At 36.1% G+C, this 19,718-nt stretch overlaps 1 protein-coding gene and 1 pseudogene across 4 annotated transcripts in view; both read right to left on the bottom strand.

Moving 5' to 3' along the window:
* ATRNL1 (attractin like 1) overlaps positions 1 to 19,718 on the bottom strand; it is a 757,637-nt gene that overhangs the window by 178,219 nt on the left and 559,700 nt on the right. The gene's annotated exons all lie outside the window — the stretch shown is intronic.
* LOC102967319 overlaps positions 13,364 to 19,718 on the bottom strand; it is a 37,158-nt pseudogene continuing 30,803 nt past the window's right edge.

Genomic DNA, 19,718 nt, shown 5'->3' with positions numbered 1-19,718 from the left:
TCTCCCTGTTTGCACTCCATTTCCCTCTCTCTCTCTCAAAAATAAACAAACATTAAAACAATAAAACTAACATGTCACAAAAATATTTGCCCCAATAGCAACATCCTGGGAACTCTCTATGTAGTTATAGTCCTATTTTTATGGCTACTCTTATGTTAAAAGTCACCATTTAAGAACACTTCATTGTCAAGGGTATTGTTAACTTGTAGGCTGAAAATATGAAGATCAGAGAGGTAGAATGATATTTCTAAAGTGCCTGTAGAATGGCCATGGAATCAGTAATAAGACTTCCAATTTCAACTTCACAGCCCTTTGCTCTTTTCCAAGCACTGAAGAGTCATTCTATAGGATGGGCACAGTCATTTTATAATTGGCCGTGTGAGTGGAATCAGATGCTGTGAGATGACCTCAACAATTAACAAATAGAAAACTGTGACATATCAACATTTCTTTTCACCATTATTATTTGAACTGGAAAAATAATCACAATATATTAGGGGTAAAATAATGTTAACTGAACCTAAAGGAGTAGTAATTTCCCTGTTTATTCTTTTGATCCAAAATTTAATATGGGCACTTTGAAAACATCCTTTGATGCACCTACTGAAATTCTCTAAGAAGTATGGTTAAATAAACCATAAAGTCTAGATGTTATGTCCAGGTTCTATGGCATATATCTTCCTTACACACCACTGTGTATAAATCAGTATGAGGGCACTTAAACTCAGACATTTGCAGCCCTTCCATTTTTAGAACCAAAGTGATATTAACTCTTTTTTTAGCCCTTTCTTGGGGTCATGAATCATCATTTGACACACATATCTTAAGTTATCTAAATATATCCGTGGATCCATGCAATTGTCATTTAGGGCAGAAAGGCAACAGAATAAAAAAAAATGTTGTGGATAAAGAGTCAGCTATCAGCTGACTATAACTACCAACTTAAATTTGAACAGTGGAAAAAGACTTTTTTTTTTTTTTAAGGGACTTAAATTGACACCATTTTCCTACCACCACTTTTATACAAAGAGCTAGCAAAGAACATTGAGGATGATCCAGTAAAGAAAATTTTTGCGGGGAAGCAGAAAAGGGGACTTTTCTTTGCTATGAGAAATGAAGTCAAGGTAGAGAGCAAGAGTAGAGTAAATGACTCTTTTAAAGGGGGCATTGTCAGAAGAGAATTCAGAACAACAATAATACTGACTAAAAACAGGTAGAGTTTTTATTATCACTAAATTTTTAGGAAATTCTAACAATGTGAATCTCCCACCACACCGCACTTTGGTACACTTCTCCTGTCCCTGTGCTCCTGAAGTTGAACTGGTTGCAAGATTATGTCCTTTTATCCTTGGAGACAGCTCTTTCTATGTCCCTAGCCTCAGGCTCTCATCGCCTTATGGTCATTTTGCACCTAGAGTTTTCTTCTTCCAATTCATCCTATACAAGCCACCAGGGTAAAAACAAACAAGTTCTGAATATTTCATTCCTCAGCTCATAATCCTTTAATAGCTCTCTATTGCCAACAGAATAAAGTTCAAAACTTAGCTTGTTATTCAAGGCCTTGGTGGCCTCCCTCCCTTTGTACCACCTTTCTCTCCATATGATTTCCAGAAAGAACCATATACTCCACTTCATGTATACGCTCTACTTCTGTGACTTAGTTCACTACTATTCTTCTCCTTACTCTTTCACTGCATCTCTGTCCACATTCTACTCATTCCTCTTCAAAGAGCAACTCACTATTACCTCCTGCATGAGTATCTCCCTTATGTCAACTGCAAGAAAACTCTTCTCTGAGTTTGCCTAGCATTTCGTCTTTCATTTATGGTGTTTGCTATTTTATACTTTGTATATCACGGATTTTTTTTCTTAGCTCTTCTTATAGACTCCAACCAGCCTGGAATACACTTGGCATTTAACAGTTCTACTTATTGTCACTTACAAACTCCTTGGAGTTAGGGCCAAATCTCACTCATATTAGCCATCAGCAACTATCCCAATTCTTTACATGAACTAGACTCTAAATACCTCTTGAAATGAAGGAAGTGTATAGTATTCAGCTACTCATCTTGTGATTGTTGTTGAATACTCTATTCTTGTTTGTCCCTCCTGTCCATGATTCCCTAGGAAAGACCTGCCTGAACAATACTATCTATTCAATTGCATTTAGTCTCCCATCAAAACCACGTTCTCAAGAAGTTTCCTTCATGTTCCAAAGGGTTTAAATAGGCCCAGAATCCCCAAAATTTTTACTTCAAAGCTATTATGATTTTTTCCCTTTTCTGAATTCTCAGCACATATTATTTATATTATTCATTCAGTTCTTAATCATATAGTTCTTTGTTACATGCCTTATATTTTTAACTCATGCATTGTTCTTTTTCCCAAGGGCTAGATATTTCTTCCTAACCACAATGAAATTCTTTTGTGGATGGGGGCCTTGTATTAAGCTCCATTTTCCCTCCCCGGCAGCTAACACAGGGCTAATTCCCACCCCCACCCCCACCCCCGAATGAATGGTTTTGCTGCAAACATGTTGGCTAGAACTTTATACTAAATATCTCCTTCCTTCTTGTCAGTAAACTACAGTTAAATTTAAGTTTGTTAAAATTAATCTTGAAATACATCACATACCATGGAATTTGTGTCAACTAATTTTCCTTAATCTTACAGGATTATTCTGAATTTGGAGATTATAGAAACTAAATTATTTACTTAGCAAGAACTTTACATTTCTTGATATAACATTAAAGTCATAATTCCCTTGCTAAAATTAATCTTTTGAATTTAGAAATATTTTTAAGGGAAATTAGGATATATAAATTATTTTTATTTTGTTATTCAGTTAATAGTAGACATAAAAACTAGTAACAATTTGAAAAAACAATAACTTGTGCTCTTTGTTTACTGGGGTCAGACATTTCATATTATATTTAATTCCTACACATACAATAGGTGGTACATACATTATACGCTTGTTACAGATGATAAAAATGAGACCTTAGTGTTTCACTTAACATGGCCAGGGTCACATAGACACTATGTGTAAAAATAGGTATTCTACTCTTAGTATGACTATAAATCCTGTGTTCAAGTCTGTAGGTTGACTGCCTTTCCAACCAGAAAAAAAGGATCGTTCCCCTTCTCTACTGATAAATGCTTTTCCCGACAACAATTCATTATGCAAATATTCATGCATGCAGAAGGGTTGGAAGGATAGTGTAGTAACCACTATATGTATACCTGTCATTCCAATTCTACAAATCTTAACCTTTTGCTCTATTTGCTTTATCACAACTTTATCACCGATCTGTCCATTTGTCAATCTATCAGTCCATTTCTTCGGAGACATTTCAAATAAGTTACGGACATCAACAGATTTCATTGCTAAAACTTTCAGTATGAATTATTAATCAACGTTCATGCTTATTCTGAGGAGAGTTTTAGTTCAATCAAATGGCACTTAATCAGAGAGGCTTTCAAACACTTCTTAGAAACTTTTTTTGGGTGGCAATTCAAATCTTCAAACTTTCTCTACCATATCGGTCAAAATAGAAATGTGATGTGGAAATGCTGGTTCTCATGTTTGTTTAAATGAGGCAAGCATTCAACTACCTACATCAATTTTAAGCTGGTAGGTCAAGTTTGAAAATGATAGCCCCTTTATGTTGTCTCTAGTTCCTTTGATATACATACATATTTTTTAAAAAAATGTCAGTGATGTCTATGATATCTCCTGTGGCAGTTATAATTCAAGATCGTAAATAATAAAACAATTCATATGCTCTAAAGTTTTCCTAGCTCTCTGACAATTATGCACATATGCACATTATCCCATAGTTACGACACTGCTGTGATAACTTATTTGCTTGATGATATTTGCCAATGAAGTCATATCACTCTCTTAAGGAATCCTGAGAGTTATCTTGGAGTTAGTTTTGTGATGGTGATAAACAAAAGCGATCCACATATTCAGAAAAGTTCATCCTCAGTGCTGACTCCTATCAGGACCTGGGTTTTTGGTAGTATCTATCAGATCATGAAGACAATTGTGCAGGTAGCTATGAGAGACTGGTATTTTTCTAAAATGCTCGTTTTGTTGTTGTTGTTGTTGTTGTTGTTCATTAGGATTCCTGGATAACTGACCTGATCCAGGGTTCCTGCTCTGCCACTAATGCCCACTGGGATGGGGCATTTCCCAGTTGTTATGCTCACTTAAAGTTACAGTGGGCAAGTCCTTAATTACTTTTTTAATAAGATGGACCACAGAAGACAGTCCCATCAGTATTCACTGAGTAGCTCAGATTAGAATGTTCTGAGTTTTGTTCATTCTCCATCCCTAATCTTTCTCTTCTATACTCTTGCCATTTCAGAAAAAGTTACAGAAAACAAAACAAAAGAAAGTGTCCTTTAGAGTATTAGTTCTCAGTGATTAGAGATTCTAACAGTGGTTAGAGACTCAACAGCTCTGATTATAGACCAGCTTATTAAACGGAAGAATTCAGGGTCTTCTTGAGATTAGCTAAATGAAAGTATCAGAGGGGACTGGGCCTGAGAATCTTCATTTTAACAAGCATTTCTCTGGATCTGATACAATTCTAATTTGAGAACCACTGATTAAAACAGACTTCTCCTACTGAGAAAAATCTTAGACGTAAACCCTAGTTATAATGTAATACAAATATAGACAATCGAATGATTTGCTGGTCAAATCTCATTTGAACAAAATCCAGAGGATAGTGAAGCTGTTTGGAAGTGTTTGAATTCTGTTCTTCCTGAAATTTCTAGTTTATAAAAAGTGACTTTACCTCTATGGAATAAATTTTCTTTCTATATCTAAAAGTGCTCTTATTTCAATGTGAGAAACATACCGCACTTTCATACATACTTAATTGTTAAAAAATTCCTAAAGAGTTGTTTTTGTCACATACTTATAATGATTTAGTTTAGTTTTGTTTTGCTTTTACTTTTTCTGGTAGGTACCAGAGAAGTTTCTGGCAAAAGCCATCATGAGATGAAAAGGACTACAAACAGTAATTTCTATTTGATGGTAAAAGAAAAAGGCGTAATGTGATCCTTTATTATCTGTAATATAAACAGCATCCAGTGTGGTACCTTCATTAAAAGTGAATATTTGGGGTGCCTGGGTGGTTCAGTTGGTTGAGCATCTGACTTCGACTCAGGTCATGATCTCATGGTTTGTGAGTTCAAGCACCACATGGGGCTCTGTGCTGATAGCTCAGAGCCTGGAGCCTGCTTCAGATTCTGTGTCTCCCTCTCTCTCTGCCCTCCCCTGCTCATGCTCCATGTCTGTCTGTCTGTCTGTCTCTCTCTCTCCCTAAAAAATAAAAAAAAAAGTGAATATTTAATCAGTGGACAAATTCAACTATTTTGTTCAAAGTACTGCTAGAATCCACGGAGGACTGCACAGAAATGTAAGACTTCTTAACAGCCTTTCAGAGTATTACAGTGTTTTGAGAGAGGTATGATGTGGTTATCAAGAAATATAAAATCAAGAAGTTTATGTGTTCTAGCAGTGGTACATGGAAGTGTGGGAGATGGAGTTGCCCTGAATAAGAAAGAATGGGTTCATACAAGTTTGAACTCAGTCTTTAGAATGAAGACTTTTAGGAGAATAAGAAAAAACCAAGGCTGAGCAAGAGCATGGCACAGAGGCACATCCGGGTTTAATATGGTTAAGAACAGAGGTTTGGCCTGGAATCGCAGAGGGACATGAGGTTGAACAGAGTAAATGGTACTTGATTTCAGAGGCATTTAAATGCCAGACTAAGGAGTCTGAGTTTTACTAGACTGTTCTGTCAAGATTAACATATGCCTTATATAATTGGCAGCAAGGATCTACTTTGAAGTAAGGTCTTGATATCTGATTTTGGTACTGAACTTCCTAGATAACATACTATTTGCTCTTGAACTATCCCATTTATTTTAAAGATGCATTATCTTGAATTCATGACTAAGCTTGGTAACTGACTCCATCACATACTAATTGCCTATGCCATCAAGAAAGCATAAAGCCTATTAATACTCTTTAAATGTTACCTCTAGGGGCGCCTGGGTGGCTCAGTCGGTTAAGAGTCCAACTTCGGCTCAGGTCATGATCTCGCGGTCTGTGGGTTCGAGCCCTGCGTCGGGCTCTGTGCTGACAGCTCAGAGCCTGGAGCCTGTTTCAGATTCTGTGTCTCCCTCTTCCTATGACCCTCCCCTGTTCATGCTCTCTCTCTCTCTCTGTCTCAAAAATAAATAAATGTTAAAAAATTTTTTTTAAATGTTACCTCTAGCATACTAAAGTTCCTTCAATAAAAGAGTATTTGACTTTTTTTGTAGTTTTACTGTCTCCTCTCTTCTAAGCACTTTGCCTTAAACAAATAATTATACTGATTCTTCCAGATTTCTTACACATTTTGAAGTCTACATACTACATTTGTCTTTTTTAGGTTCAAACATCATAGCTTTTCATATTTTGTTACAGACCCTTGGCCTCATGTTTATTCTGTTATATTGGATTATGACTGGAAGCCTATAAAATCTGTAAAAGCTTCATTTTAGAAAAATAATCCAACACTATAATATGATACTTAGTGTAAACATTTTCTGAGTGAAGAGAAAATATTATCAATACTGTTTCCTAAAGTCAAAGTGACCTATTGGTAGTGGAACACTTTGTATACAATGCACAGAAAGAAAAAGAGTACTATTTTATATAAGTGTTTTATTTTAAAAAGATAATATAATAATAGTCTTTAAAAAAAACCAGTCAAGTATTACAAAGACGATTCAATATTTTTAAACTAAACTATTCACATTCACTTGCTAGTAACTTGACAAGCTATGGTTGTATGTTTTTGAAGGGAAAATTTAGAGAGCAAGTATTTTAGAAGTATGTATTTAGAACTGCCTTAGACATAATGTAGTGATTCAATACATATTACTTAAAAAGAGTTTTAATGATTAACTCCGATCACAAACAGGATTTACAATTATTTTCTAAATTATAACATTAAAAATTAACAGATTATTCAAAACCTCAATGCCATTCATTTCTCAACTCCTGTCTAATGACTATTAGTCAACATTATAAAAATGTCATTATTTCATGTAACATCTTTGATGCCTGTGGGATGGGGCTGGGAGGAATAAAAGAAAGCCTCACATCAAAGAATGGCCTCATTTACTATAATCACAACTGAGTAAAATATTAAAAAGTCAGAAGAGTTATCAGTGACACCTGATCTTGAAAAAACAAAATAAGGAAAAAACAATCCTGGGGCATTCTGTCAGTGGTGGGATTAATGTAATATTAATTATAGTAAAGTGTCAACCAAAGATTAAGAGATAGAACTTAACAGAGGAATCAAAAAGCAGCCTACTGCTGGACTAAATTCAAAATAGATACTAGAAAGGAAAATTGGCTTAGATAGAAGTTTACTGAAAATTGAATAGGAATGTGAAACATATTCTACCAAGAGGTGAAACCATCCCTAGCTTTCATTAATCTCCTTTAGGATTTGGCATAGCCAGGTAACTTTCATGCACATTCCAATCTCAAACCTGGGGCTGGAAAAATGGCTGGATGTTCTACATGAGCGCTTATCTGGGGGATATTCTAGGGAGCAATCCTTGAATTTATGTACTTGGGTGGTTCGTGAGTTAGGAATGGTAAATGGGTACTAGGCTCTTGAATCTCAGGCTTACAGGTAAGGGCTGAGGGTCCAAACTTCAAATAATAAGGTAGGAACTCATGAAAGCTATACATTCCCAAAGAACGTCAGGCAAATAAGGAAAGATATGTAGGCAGATAAGATAGGTCAGTCATACAGAATAAAAAGAGTTACACTTAGTGATTTCTAAAGCCACCCATTAGCTTAAAAAGAACTTGGGTAAAATTTTGTATTAGTGTTGAGAATTCACAAGTCAGTATTTGAATATCTTTAATGAAATGTTTTTATGAACCTGGCTTAGAGTTCACCATTTCTCCTATTATAATGAATAAAATGAAGACTGACTTCATGGGCATATGGCCTGTGCAGTTACACAGGGCCCTGTGTTTGGGAGGGCCCCAAGCCTGGTTAAATGCTCTGCTGAAATTCTTGAAATTCTCCATCTTGAAATTCTTCATAATTTTGTACCAAAAGTTTCGGTATATTCATTTTGCACCATACATTATGTACTTGGTGTTAAATACAATCAGTTATGACTGGGTTATATATCAGTACCAAGAGAAAATAAACCAAATACATTTAGCAAAATGGGGTGTTGGCTACAGTAATCCTTTATAAACACTTTTCTCTTCTGATCCCATCTTCCCAAAGTAATTTTCTTGTGTTCTCCTTGTACTACGTTTGGATGGGAAAGTACCTGATATTGGAAGATTTTAACCCTTCTGGGCATATGAATTTTAAAGGGACCTGATGAAAAAGCCTACTGAAGAAGGAATGAATTGCTAATGATGGACATTTAGGTAAATGTTTTTGGTGATGGATTTTTCTCCGCTTTTCATTTTACACAAAATATGCACTTGATTTACTCTTAACGCCTGAGCAGAGAAAAAGAGTCATTTACTCTACTCTTGCTCTCTACCTTGACTTCATTTCTCATAGCAAAGAAAAGTCCCCTTTTCTGCTTCCCCACAAAAATTTTCTTTACTGGATCATCCTCAATGTTCTTTGCTAGCTCTTTGTATAAAAGTGGTGGTAGGAAAATGGTGCCTCCTCAGTATAATACCAACTGAAGCTGCCTATTGGTTGTGGCTGGTTTTTAACCTCAGTCACAAGCCACAATTTCCAAGACAATTTCCCTTTATGCTCTTTTACACCACCCCCAAATCTCCCCTCTCACAGCATAATGAATCTCAATGCAGCTGAATCATGCAGGTCTGATTTAGCCTGCAAAAATGTCAGTCAAAGCAAGCAAGATGTACTCTTTGGCCTTGAGTGCTCTAAGCTGCTATGAATCATAGGTTTAGTTTTTGCCAAATGAAAAGCAATTTCACTTGCAAAAAAATATCTGTGGGGATACTTATGGCTTTTAACTCATAGGGAAAATGTATTAAAATTGTCTAGGGGAAGAGATTGTGCGTGTGTGTGTGTGTGTGTGTGTGTGCGCGTGTGTACGTGTATGTGTGTGAACCTTTTATGAAACCAGAAAAAAAGAACCAGAATTTACTGCATTTGCTTTCAGTTAAAATCTTCTCATTTTTTCAGCTTCAACTAACAGGTGTTAACCATTAGACTAATAAATTGCTTCTACAAATGGACCATATCAATGAGTTAGATTATTTAATAAGGTTCAAATTTTTGTAAGGGAGCAACTCAGATTTCGTTAGGAAGACTTTCTCTGAAATTAATTGCCAAAATATTGAGCAGTATGATATTTTCTCTAACTCCTACTTATAATCACCAGGCATTGTATAAAAATGGCTTTGTCAATACTGCATTCTCTAACTTGGAATTTCTGTTCTTAGGAAAGAAAAAATTTACAAAAAACAAAATTGTTAACCTTCTTTTTCACCTTGGAATCCAATACCATAAATTGCAAGCTCTGTTCTGTTAGTATGGCACTTCATCTTTAGCCACAGAACACCTATAATGGTCAAAGGAGCCTTCATTTCTTACGAGAACTGTCTATCCTGACTTTTAAAGTGCAACTTAAGACATTGTTCAATATGTTCAGTCTATACTAGCCTTCAGCTAATCCAAGACTCCTCTAAACAATGGTTATCTAGTACGGTGGCAGCCCCATTAAGCTGTCTGAAACATCGCTTCTTATTTTTTCCCCCAAGATTGTTCTTGTTATGAACAATTTTTGTAGCACCGAGAAAAAATTGTGAAGGAGTAAGCATTTCAGATAACATTTCAGATTAGGCTATTATAGTAAAATTGAACATCCCAATCAAGTCATTGGGCTTCTAAACTGATTTACTACATCTATGATCTTTTATGGTTTTAACTATCTGGAAAAGACAGAAAACTAGAACTGATTTCTCTCCTGAAAATATACTCAAGGAAGGAAAGCATGGAAAAGGGTAAAGCTGGTATATTAGATTCACAATCTGCTGAAAACATAATAAAAGAGGGCATTTTCTAAAAATGCTGAGAGATGATGTGACCTAACAAGATTAGGAGACAGACTGTAAGCAAGAAGCCTTTGAATGCTTGTGTTGGCTGTGTCTATCTTTGGGAAAATTATTTAATCCTGGTTATTCTTATATTTCTTTCTTTGTAAATTGGGGGTGTAGTTTCTCACCACAGTGCTGAAGTAATAATATCTGACAAATAATGGATCTTTTCTGCTACTGAATGTAATTTAATTTCTACACGATCCAGCTTCTTAAAAAAGTTAATATCATATGTTCCATAAGATCAAAATGTTGAATTTTTTTAAAGTTTGTTATTTTTTTAGGAGAAACATTTTTAATACACTTTATTTACCTTGCAGTAGATATACACTTTTTAAAGGTAGGGCACATATTTTTAAAACACTTGACTTGTAAATCAAAAACTTTTTCTGAACTGCTTTACATTATATTTTTTATATTTCATACCTACAAAGCACATAGGCATATTTTTTTATTTTTAAATTTTTTAATGTTAATTTATTTTTTTGAGAGACAGAGCATGAGCGGGGGAGGGGCAGAGAGAGAGGGAGACACAGAATCCAAAGCAGGCGCCAGGCTCTAAGTTGTCAGCACAGAGCCAGACACGGGGCTCAAACTCACGGACCGCGAGATCATGACCTGAGCGGAAGCCCAACGTTTAACTAACTGAGCCACCCAGGTGCCCCAAAGCACACAGGCATATTAAGAAAACCCATCAATAAATTCTTTAAAAGACTAAGATTAACAATACAAACTCCAAGACATGTTCAGTGGTTTTATTAATGCTTTATTCAAACTAATTGATGTCACCAGAAAAACCTCTAAGTTTTTTTTTTCTCAAATTCTTGAAGCTCACCATTTTAAACAGAAATATATTTTCTGTAGACCGCAGCTTGCTTATTTTTATAATACCAGAGTTTGTTTTATTGACTTCAAATATGTAATTTTCTCAGCTTCAATTATTGCATGTGTGAGTAATAGACATTTAATTGCTAATTTGTTGGAAGATCTATGCCTCAGTATGCTTTTGACATACTTCAACTTGAAGAGGACTGATATTTATTTTAAGTAAGTTTACTCAGTTAACTTTCTCACTGATCTGTTAAAACTATTTTCTTTATGAAAAACAGCTTAGAAAGTATTGACTATAAAAAATGAGACAATTCCATATCATTGATTACATATCTTCAGCGTTTTACTGCCATGCTCTAGTTACCTCTAATTTTCATTGCTTTTAATATGCCATTTTTACTTGCAGCATTATTTTGAAGATTTTATGAACTTATGGGATTTGGGGTTAAAATGATAATTTAATATAAATATTGCTATCAATGTGTTCATTAGATGGCATAAATTTTTAGACTTCCTTATAAAGGTTTTCCTTTAAACATTTTAGTTAAAAAAATTAAAAAAACGGGGCACCTGGGTGGCTCTCAGTTGGCTGAGAGCCCGACTTTGGCTCAGGTCATGATCTTGCGGTTCGTGAGTTCAAGCCCCACATCGGGCTCTGTACTGACAGCTCAGAGCCTGGAGCCTGCTTCGGATTCTGTGTCTCCCTCTCTCTGTGCTCCCCCCCTGCTCATGCTCTGTCTCTCCCTCTCTCTCAAAACTAAATAAACATTAAAAAATTTAAAAAAATTAAAAAAAAACACTTTCAGGTCAGTACAACCTAGATCCAGGTTTTGTGGAACCTGAAATTTTTGGAGTTTTGGAAACTCTCTTTAAGAGAAAGAATATAAATGAAGAATACAGTATTAAATGCCAGTCTTTAGAAGGGTCCTGTGCATATGAGGGGTCTTCATGCTTAAGCTTCATTATCTTTGAAGTCAACCCACTTCTGGGGCAATAGCTGTTCGACTCTTCCATATTTTTCTAAGACATACAAAGAAACCTAGAACATCAGGCACTATGGTTAGTAGTAAAAATAGGAGTGATAACAGCTACTGCCTAAAAAGTGCTTATAAAATGAACTAGGCAAGGAAAGTCCTTTATATGTACGATCTCACCAAATCCTCAGAACCACCCTGTGACCCTGCTATTTTTTACTTTTGTTTTATTGATGAGGAAACTGAGCTCAGATAAATTTAGTAATGTGGCATAAATCAACCAACCATCAGGTGATAGATCTGGAATATGAAACCAGGTGTGAGTATCTCCAAGTTCAGAGATAATGAGGACTAATTGAACCAGAGAACCCTTTCTTTCTTTTCTTGTTGTTTGTATGAAATCTGATTAATATCATTCATAAGTCTATTACTTCTAAATCCTTCCACAAAAGGGCATTACAAATCTTCAGTTTACTGCAAACATATCTCTGAAAGAAGAGTGAACCCTAATGTTAAAGCTGTAATACAAATGTTTACTTACTGGCACTATAGTATAAAGCAAAATGAAGAATATCTTATTTAAATAAAACAAGGATTGTTATCTTTGCTTTATCATTATTTTGTTTATTTATTTACTTACTCATTTTATTATTTACTATTCCCTGGAGAATATATTCAACACATTTTTTTCCTGTATATGCCTATAGCCAATTTTCTAGGCTCATTTAAAAACAAATGCAAATCAAAAAAAATTTAATGTTTATTTATTTTTAAGAATGAGAAAGAGAGTGTGGGGGTGGGGCAGAGAGAAAGGAGGACACAGGATCTGCAGCAGGCTCTAAGCTGGCAGCACAGAGCCCAAGGTGAGACTGGAACTCACAAACCGTGAAATCATGACCTGACCTGAAGTTGGACACTTAACCAACTGAGCCACCCACGTAGCCCAATGCAAATTTTTTAAAAATAATGAAAGCTATGTTTTGCTCAGGAATACTAATGTATACATACCATATACATTGTTTTACAGGAGATACTAGTTTGCCAAACTTCAGTAGCAAAACACCAAGTTGTGAGTTTGGCATCGTCTAGCTCCGCGGTTTCTCGATGCCCTGGGGAACCTGGTAGTTAGTAATGTTGAGAAACACCTTGTTGCTGCCACTTCTCTTCTTACAGGTGACTCTATTGTGATAGAACATTCAAGTCTTTAAGATGCAAGGCCTGGCAGGGGCGCCTGGGTGGCTCAGTCGGTTAAACATCTGACCACAGCTCAGGTCATGATCTCACAGTTTATGGGTTCGAGCTGTGCAGGGGGCTCTGTGCTGAGAGCTCAGAGCCTGGAGCCTGCTTCAGGTTCGGTCTCCGTCTCTCTGCCCCCTCCCCATTCGCACTCTGTCTCTTTCTCTCTCTCAAAAATATATAAACATTAAAAAAAAAAAGATGCAAGTCCTGGCAAAAAGCCTCCCACAAATCCACTGGATATCACTATGCTCTGTTTGATAAATTCTGTTGCCTCTTCAATTATATTGTTGATTTCAAGTGCTGTCTTATTTGCTTGTTTCTTAATCTGTCTTTGGCTTTGTTTATATCTTTTCAACTCTCTTCCAGTCAGTCTGCATGTAACCCCTGTGACTGGCAACCTGAAGAAGAAGATAGCTGGCACCTACTGTGGTTGCTGCAAGTTTTCCAACTTTTCTAGAACAAAAATCCCTCACAGCAGCCAGTCAGTCCACCCTTTACAACCTGAGTGGCTACTGAGTATTCTTCTACCATAGGTCCAGAACTGCAGCCAAACATTTGATCCCACCAATTGTGTCTTCCCACAAACTCAGTTAAATAGGACACTTTTTGAGACTCCTCATTGCTTTCATGCTCTTGGCGAGGGGGTTTCCGGTCGCCATGATACCTCCGAGGCCAGCTCTGAAGGTGATCCCACCCTCCCCCCTCTCCCCACTACTTTCCTCTTTTCTTTTTCCCCATAGAAATCCCACTTTAAAGTCCAATATAAATCACAAGTAGAAAAATATAGCCTCTTGAGAAGATGCAGTTAGGGTTGTCCCTCTGACCATCTGCTAGAAACAGCATGATACTTTACGACAATGTCTAAACAGCATGATACTTTACGACAATGTTAGTACTGAGCACTAACTAGGTGTCAGACCCCATGCCAAGTGCATTTCGTCCTTCCAGCAACTGATAACGTGAGTGTCAATATATTCATGTAACAGAGGAGAACCAAACATACATCTGTTTGATCCCTTCAATCTACTGTAAGAAAGACAATCGCAAAATTTTTCAAAAGCACTTTCTCCTCAACCCTAAGCCCTTAGTATTGTTGGCATCTGAATAAATTTCAACTACAAAAAGTTTGGAAACTGAAAATATGCACTGTTTAGCAATGCTGCGTCTTCAGATTTGACAAACTTATGGGAAAAACTTGCACGATAACAAAGAAACCCATGGGGCGCCTGAGTGGCTCAATCGGTTGAGTGACCAACTTCAGCTCAAGTCCTGATCTCACGGTTGGTGGGTTCGAGCCCCGCGTCAGGCTCTGTGCTGACAGTTCGGAGTCTGGAGCCTGTTTTGGATTCTGTGTCTCCCTCTCTCTCTCTGCCCCTCCCCCACTCATGCTCTGTCTCTGTCTCAGAAATAAACATTAAAAAAAATTCTATAAAAAACAAAGAAACCCGCACAGTTTCTAGTTCTAGTGCAGGAGGGGTTGGCCACCATCATTACTTTGACAACTCTGAAACTGAAAACCAGCATAAATGTCCATGGTTGAAGTAGTTATTTTCCCCATTTAATAGCTCTGAATATTTTCAACTGTATTACGGTTGACAATGTATCACTTTGGTTAATTCCTTTGCTATTATTTGCATCTAATTTAATGGAGACAAGTCATTAAATAATACTTGTTTTTTCATACATTTGTATTTTTTACTTAAAAAAGGCAATTTCAATGTTTTCATTAGTAAGAACAGAAAAGGATGAAAAATGACTTAAGACATAGAACTTGATAAAAGTAATTTATGTAACAACCTTCCGTGGAAAACAAAATACTCTGTTTTCTTGCTAATTCTCACAAGAGCACAATTTTTATGATGAGTCCAAACTTAATAGAATAATGTTACTACTCCCTAATTTTTTAATTAAATGAAATAATTATAAACTGTACAATAAAAGTTAGCTAAACTAACAAACTAAAATCTTCCTTTAAAGTGCATTTATGAGGAAGAGAGAGCCGCTTGATAATGTGAAGAGAACAGGATGTGTATATTTACAATATTCGTGGCTCAGAGTTGCTGCTGACAAGAAAAAAACTGTAGTGGTACATATTCTACTGTAACCAAGGGAACAGTCAGTGGATGAATGGTCAAAAAAAAATGGGACACTCATTTGCTCCTTGGAATGAGAAAGTGTAATTAAAGGACATAAAAATTGCACAGTAGCTTGCAATAGGGCCTTGATATCCTGTCTTCCTAATTCTAATAGTAATGTAGATAAGCGTATCTTATCAAGTCATAAAATAGTAAATCCTAAAGCAAGAAAGATAAAGGGGTTCCCAGCATCTCCAGAAAAACACGGTATAATGTTAATACTAGCCAAAGTGCTTGCTATTTATCAACTATTAGCTATGATTTATATGTATATACATGTTCTCATAACACTTAGAAACATAGATATTATTCTCCTGTTACATATGAAGACCAATGAGGCTAAAAGAGAACAGGCAATTTATTTAAATCATGGAGCCAAAATTGGCAGAGGTGGGATGAAAATCATAGGCTTTGCAGAAAAGGAATAAGAAACATTTTGATATTCAAAATACCGATCAAACAATTATTAACCATGTACCTTTAGCATTTTTACTGGCACTTAGAACTTTTTGGTTAAGAGGAGAAAAACGAAATAATTACAATATCCACAAGAATGTTTAAGCCACTCAATGTCAAAACTACAATGACTTCAAAGGGTGGTTCTGGGATTAGGTACCAAGATAACAAAATTCTTAGAAAGTGAGTCTGATGTGCAGCCAGGATTGAGATCCTCTGTGACATACTAAGTGAAACTGGCCAATAAGAACACGAATTAAATGATAAGAAGATCAGAGTAGGGTGAAATATCAAGGTACAAAAAATATGGAGGAGTAATGATAATGATACAGGCCTTGAAAGATAGGGCTGGTTGGTAGGTGAAAGAACAGATGAAGAGAACTGTAGGGCAGAGAACATGATGAAGAAAAGCATAGGTGCAAGAATGGGCCTGGTGCAATGAAAGGAAAAGTAGTTAGGAGATCTAATTGGTGAGGGTAATAAGGAGAGCTAGTAAAAAATAACTTGTATTTGATGTGGTAGCCAATAGGCGGCTCTCATAAGCTTAAAAATCAGTGGGAGGGAACGGAAAAGGGGGTGCTCTATCATAATAAGTCTGCTCATGACATGTGGGATCAGTAAAACGGGGAACAAGCAAGGTAGATGACTACAGAGTTCCAACCCTTAAGACTAGATTAATAACAGCATTGACAAAAATGGAGCTGTTGAAAAGGAGAGTCAGTGGGGGGGGAAGATAATGGTGCTTATTTCATGTTCACTGAATGAATCAATGACTGATGAGTCTGTCTGGGACTTGCTCAGTTATGAAGAAAATTGTACTGTAGTGATTTAAGACTACAGAGCTGGAGCAAAGGTATGGTAAGGTACAAAGTGCCTATGTTTAATAAATAAATGAGTGAGAACAGTCAGAAGGGATTTACTGAAGCACTGAGAAGTGATAAACTCTCGAGACACTATGAGTCATAAGATAAAGCAGTGGGTCATAAAACCTTCATAATAATTATCCTAAGCCTTGCAATTGTGAAAAGCTTCACAATCTAAAAAAAAAATAATTGTTCAGTGATGTAGAGAGAGCAAATGTTATTACCCATAATTTTCATACAAGTAAATTGCAGCTCAGAGTTTATGTGACTTCCCCAAGGTAATACCACTAGTAATTAGGAAAACCTGCACTCAAGTCCAAGTGTTTTGACTCCAAATTTTGTTCATTAATTAAGGCCAATTTACATAATTCTAGAGAAGATTCAGTCCATGAAGTCATAATGGTCTGAAGAAAGGATTTGTAAAACTTAGATATTTTAATGAAGAAAAATAAGGGCACATAACATTTTTTCCCCAATGATTCTAGATTTCATATATTCACTCTCTTTCTCTCAATAACGGAAAATCAAACTTACCTTCATCACTGCAGCATACAACACCAGGGATTCATTATACCAAAGTTCTATTAAAATGTGACTTAATATGGGAGCTTAAACTATGAGGTAGTAGCTTTCACCATCAGATTTCAAAGAGCAAAATGTTTAGAGTATTGGCAAGGCTGTAGGAAAGAGTCACTGTCATAATTGTTGGTGGGAGTCGCAGATAGTATAACACACGAGAGCAGTGTTTTTAACAAAGAACATTTGCAATGTCTGGAAACATTTTTGGTTGTCACATCTAATGGCAAGTGATGGTTAGAGGCTGGAGATGTTGCTCAACAGTGTACAATGCACAGCCCTCCACAACAAAGAATTATCAGGCTCAAAATGTCAACAGTGCTGAGGCTGAGATACCCTGCTGTATAAAGATCAATTTGGCAATCTTTGCCAAAATTATAAATGTATATTCCTCTTGGCCTAGAAATTTTACTTCTACTATTTTTTCCTACATATACTTATACCTGTGCCAATCCATTCATTCAACAAATATTCATTGAATGCTTCCTCTAGGAACTAGGATTATATTAGGGAACAAACCCAAGAAAAGTCTTTGCTTTTTGGAGCTAGCGTGCTCATGCAGGGTGGGTGTGGGAATTGAAGATGAAACAAGTAAGGAAAACACATAGCATCTTCGAGGATGATAAGATCTTTAGGGGAGGCAAAGGAAGGTTAATAAGACCTGCACAATAATATTTACTGCAACATGGTTTCAAATAGCTAAATATTAGGAAAAGCCTAATTGTACATTAGTGGGGGACTAGTTAAATAAATTATGGTGCTATGGAACACTATGCAGCCATTAAAAAAGTAGTTCCATAAGCATTAATATGTAATTATCTAGCAAAGTGAAGAACACTGCATCTATAAAGAAGGGAGCCCTGATATTAGCACCTGTATGAAATATCTCTATAAAGAAATACAAAAATCCTGGGGCGCCTGGGTGGTTCCATCAGTTAAGCGCCTGACTTTGGCTCAGGTCATGATCTCACCATTTGTGAGTTCGAGCCCCCTCTGACAGCTCAGAGCCTGGAGCCTGCTTCAGATTCTGTATCTCCATCTCTCTCTGCCCCTGCCCCTCTCACACTGTGTCTCTCTCTCAAAAATAAAATGAAGACCTTAAAAAAAATTTTAAGGAATACAAAAATCCTGAAAATACTTGTTACATATAGGATGATGAATAGGTAGGTAGCTAGGGGATCAAGGTGGGAGAATGGTTTAATTCTTTTTACTATATCCTCTTCTGTATCTTTTGATTTTTGAATACGAATGCTATATAATAGGCATTTAATACCTAGCAAAATAATTCAAAATTTTTTCTAAAAGTATCTTTATGCTATAGAATGTTTAAAAAATATACAAACTTATGTATATGTGTATATATAAACAGAGAGAGAGATAGAGATTCATGCATATATTATCTATCCTTCCATACACACACACACACACACACACACACACACACACACTCTACACACGAGTGCATTTTCTTAATTTATTAAAAATACAACATGAATCAAAGGTTTACTTAGAAATCACCTTTGTCCTGGATAAGGGTGGGAAAAGAGTCCCTGAATCCTTTCCTGCCTAGCATATAAAATTCACAAGCACGGGAATCTTGTCTGTTTTTTTCCGTGTTGAATAACTAGTGCCTAGAACAATGCCTGGCATAGATGGAAATCAAATGTTTGCTGACATAATGAATAAATGAATGAATACATAGCCTTACTTTACGCCTACTTCTTTTTTCATCAACTGATAGACTCCTAATACCTTTCTCTGCTTTCAGTCTTTTTCTTTCAATTTATTCCCCATAACGCCACCAGAGGGATTTATCCAGAATACAAATTTGTTGTGCTTTAAAATCTTCTCCAGTTCCCCACTGCCACAGGAGTAAGACTCTCTGTAACATCCACTGCTCCCTTCCCTGCCTCTCACCATCTTTCTTGAAGTCCATTTGCAGCTAGGCTAACTATTCCCTTCTCCCACTTGACTACTTTCTGGAATGTTCTCTCTCCTGTAGGAGAACTCTTACTTTTTTCTTTCCCCCAAGCTCTTGTCTCAAATATTGAGACAATTTTGAAACAAGAACAAGATTAGTTCTCATTGAGACAATTACTCCACTTCTCCTATAATCATAATTAGTTTCTCCTTTCTCTCTGTTCCCACAGAATATGTACATCCCTATATTTTTAAGTCACACAGTCAAGTGTCTATCTCTCCCTCAACAGACAATGAGTGCCTAAGGGGTGAGGCCTAAATTTTATCCATCCTTGCATAGGCAACCTTACCATAATGGCAGGCCTATGATAATTGTTCAATAAGGATTCTTTAATAATTAATGAACACATTAATTATTGGATAAATCTTAACCTTTGATGCAAACTGCATATAGTAATAGGTTTAAAACATATCCACAAAGCAAAACAAAATAACCTTAATAAGAATTAGAGTACATTGTATTTATTACATTATAATTTTTGTGATAACATGTACAAATTATTTACACTCTCACAATCTACCTGAAATT

This window comes from Panthera tigris, chromosome D2 (genome assembly GCF_018350195.1).
Source record: "Panthera tigris isolate Pti1 chromosome D2, P.tigris_Pti1_mat1.1, whole genome shotgun sequence".
Taxonomy (NCBI): Eukaryota; Metazoa; Chordata; class Mammalia; order Carnivora; family Felidae; genus Panthera; species Panthera tigris.
Note: the sequence above shows the minus strand (reverse complement) of the source record. Positions and strands in the feature narration are given on the sequence as shown.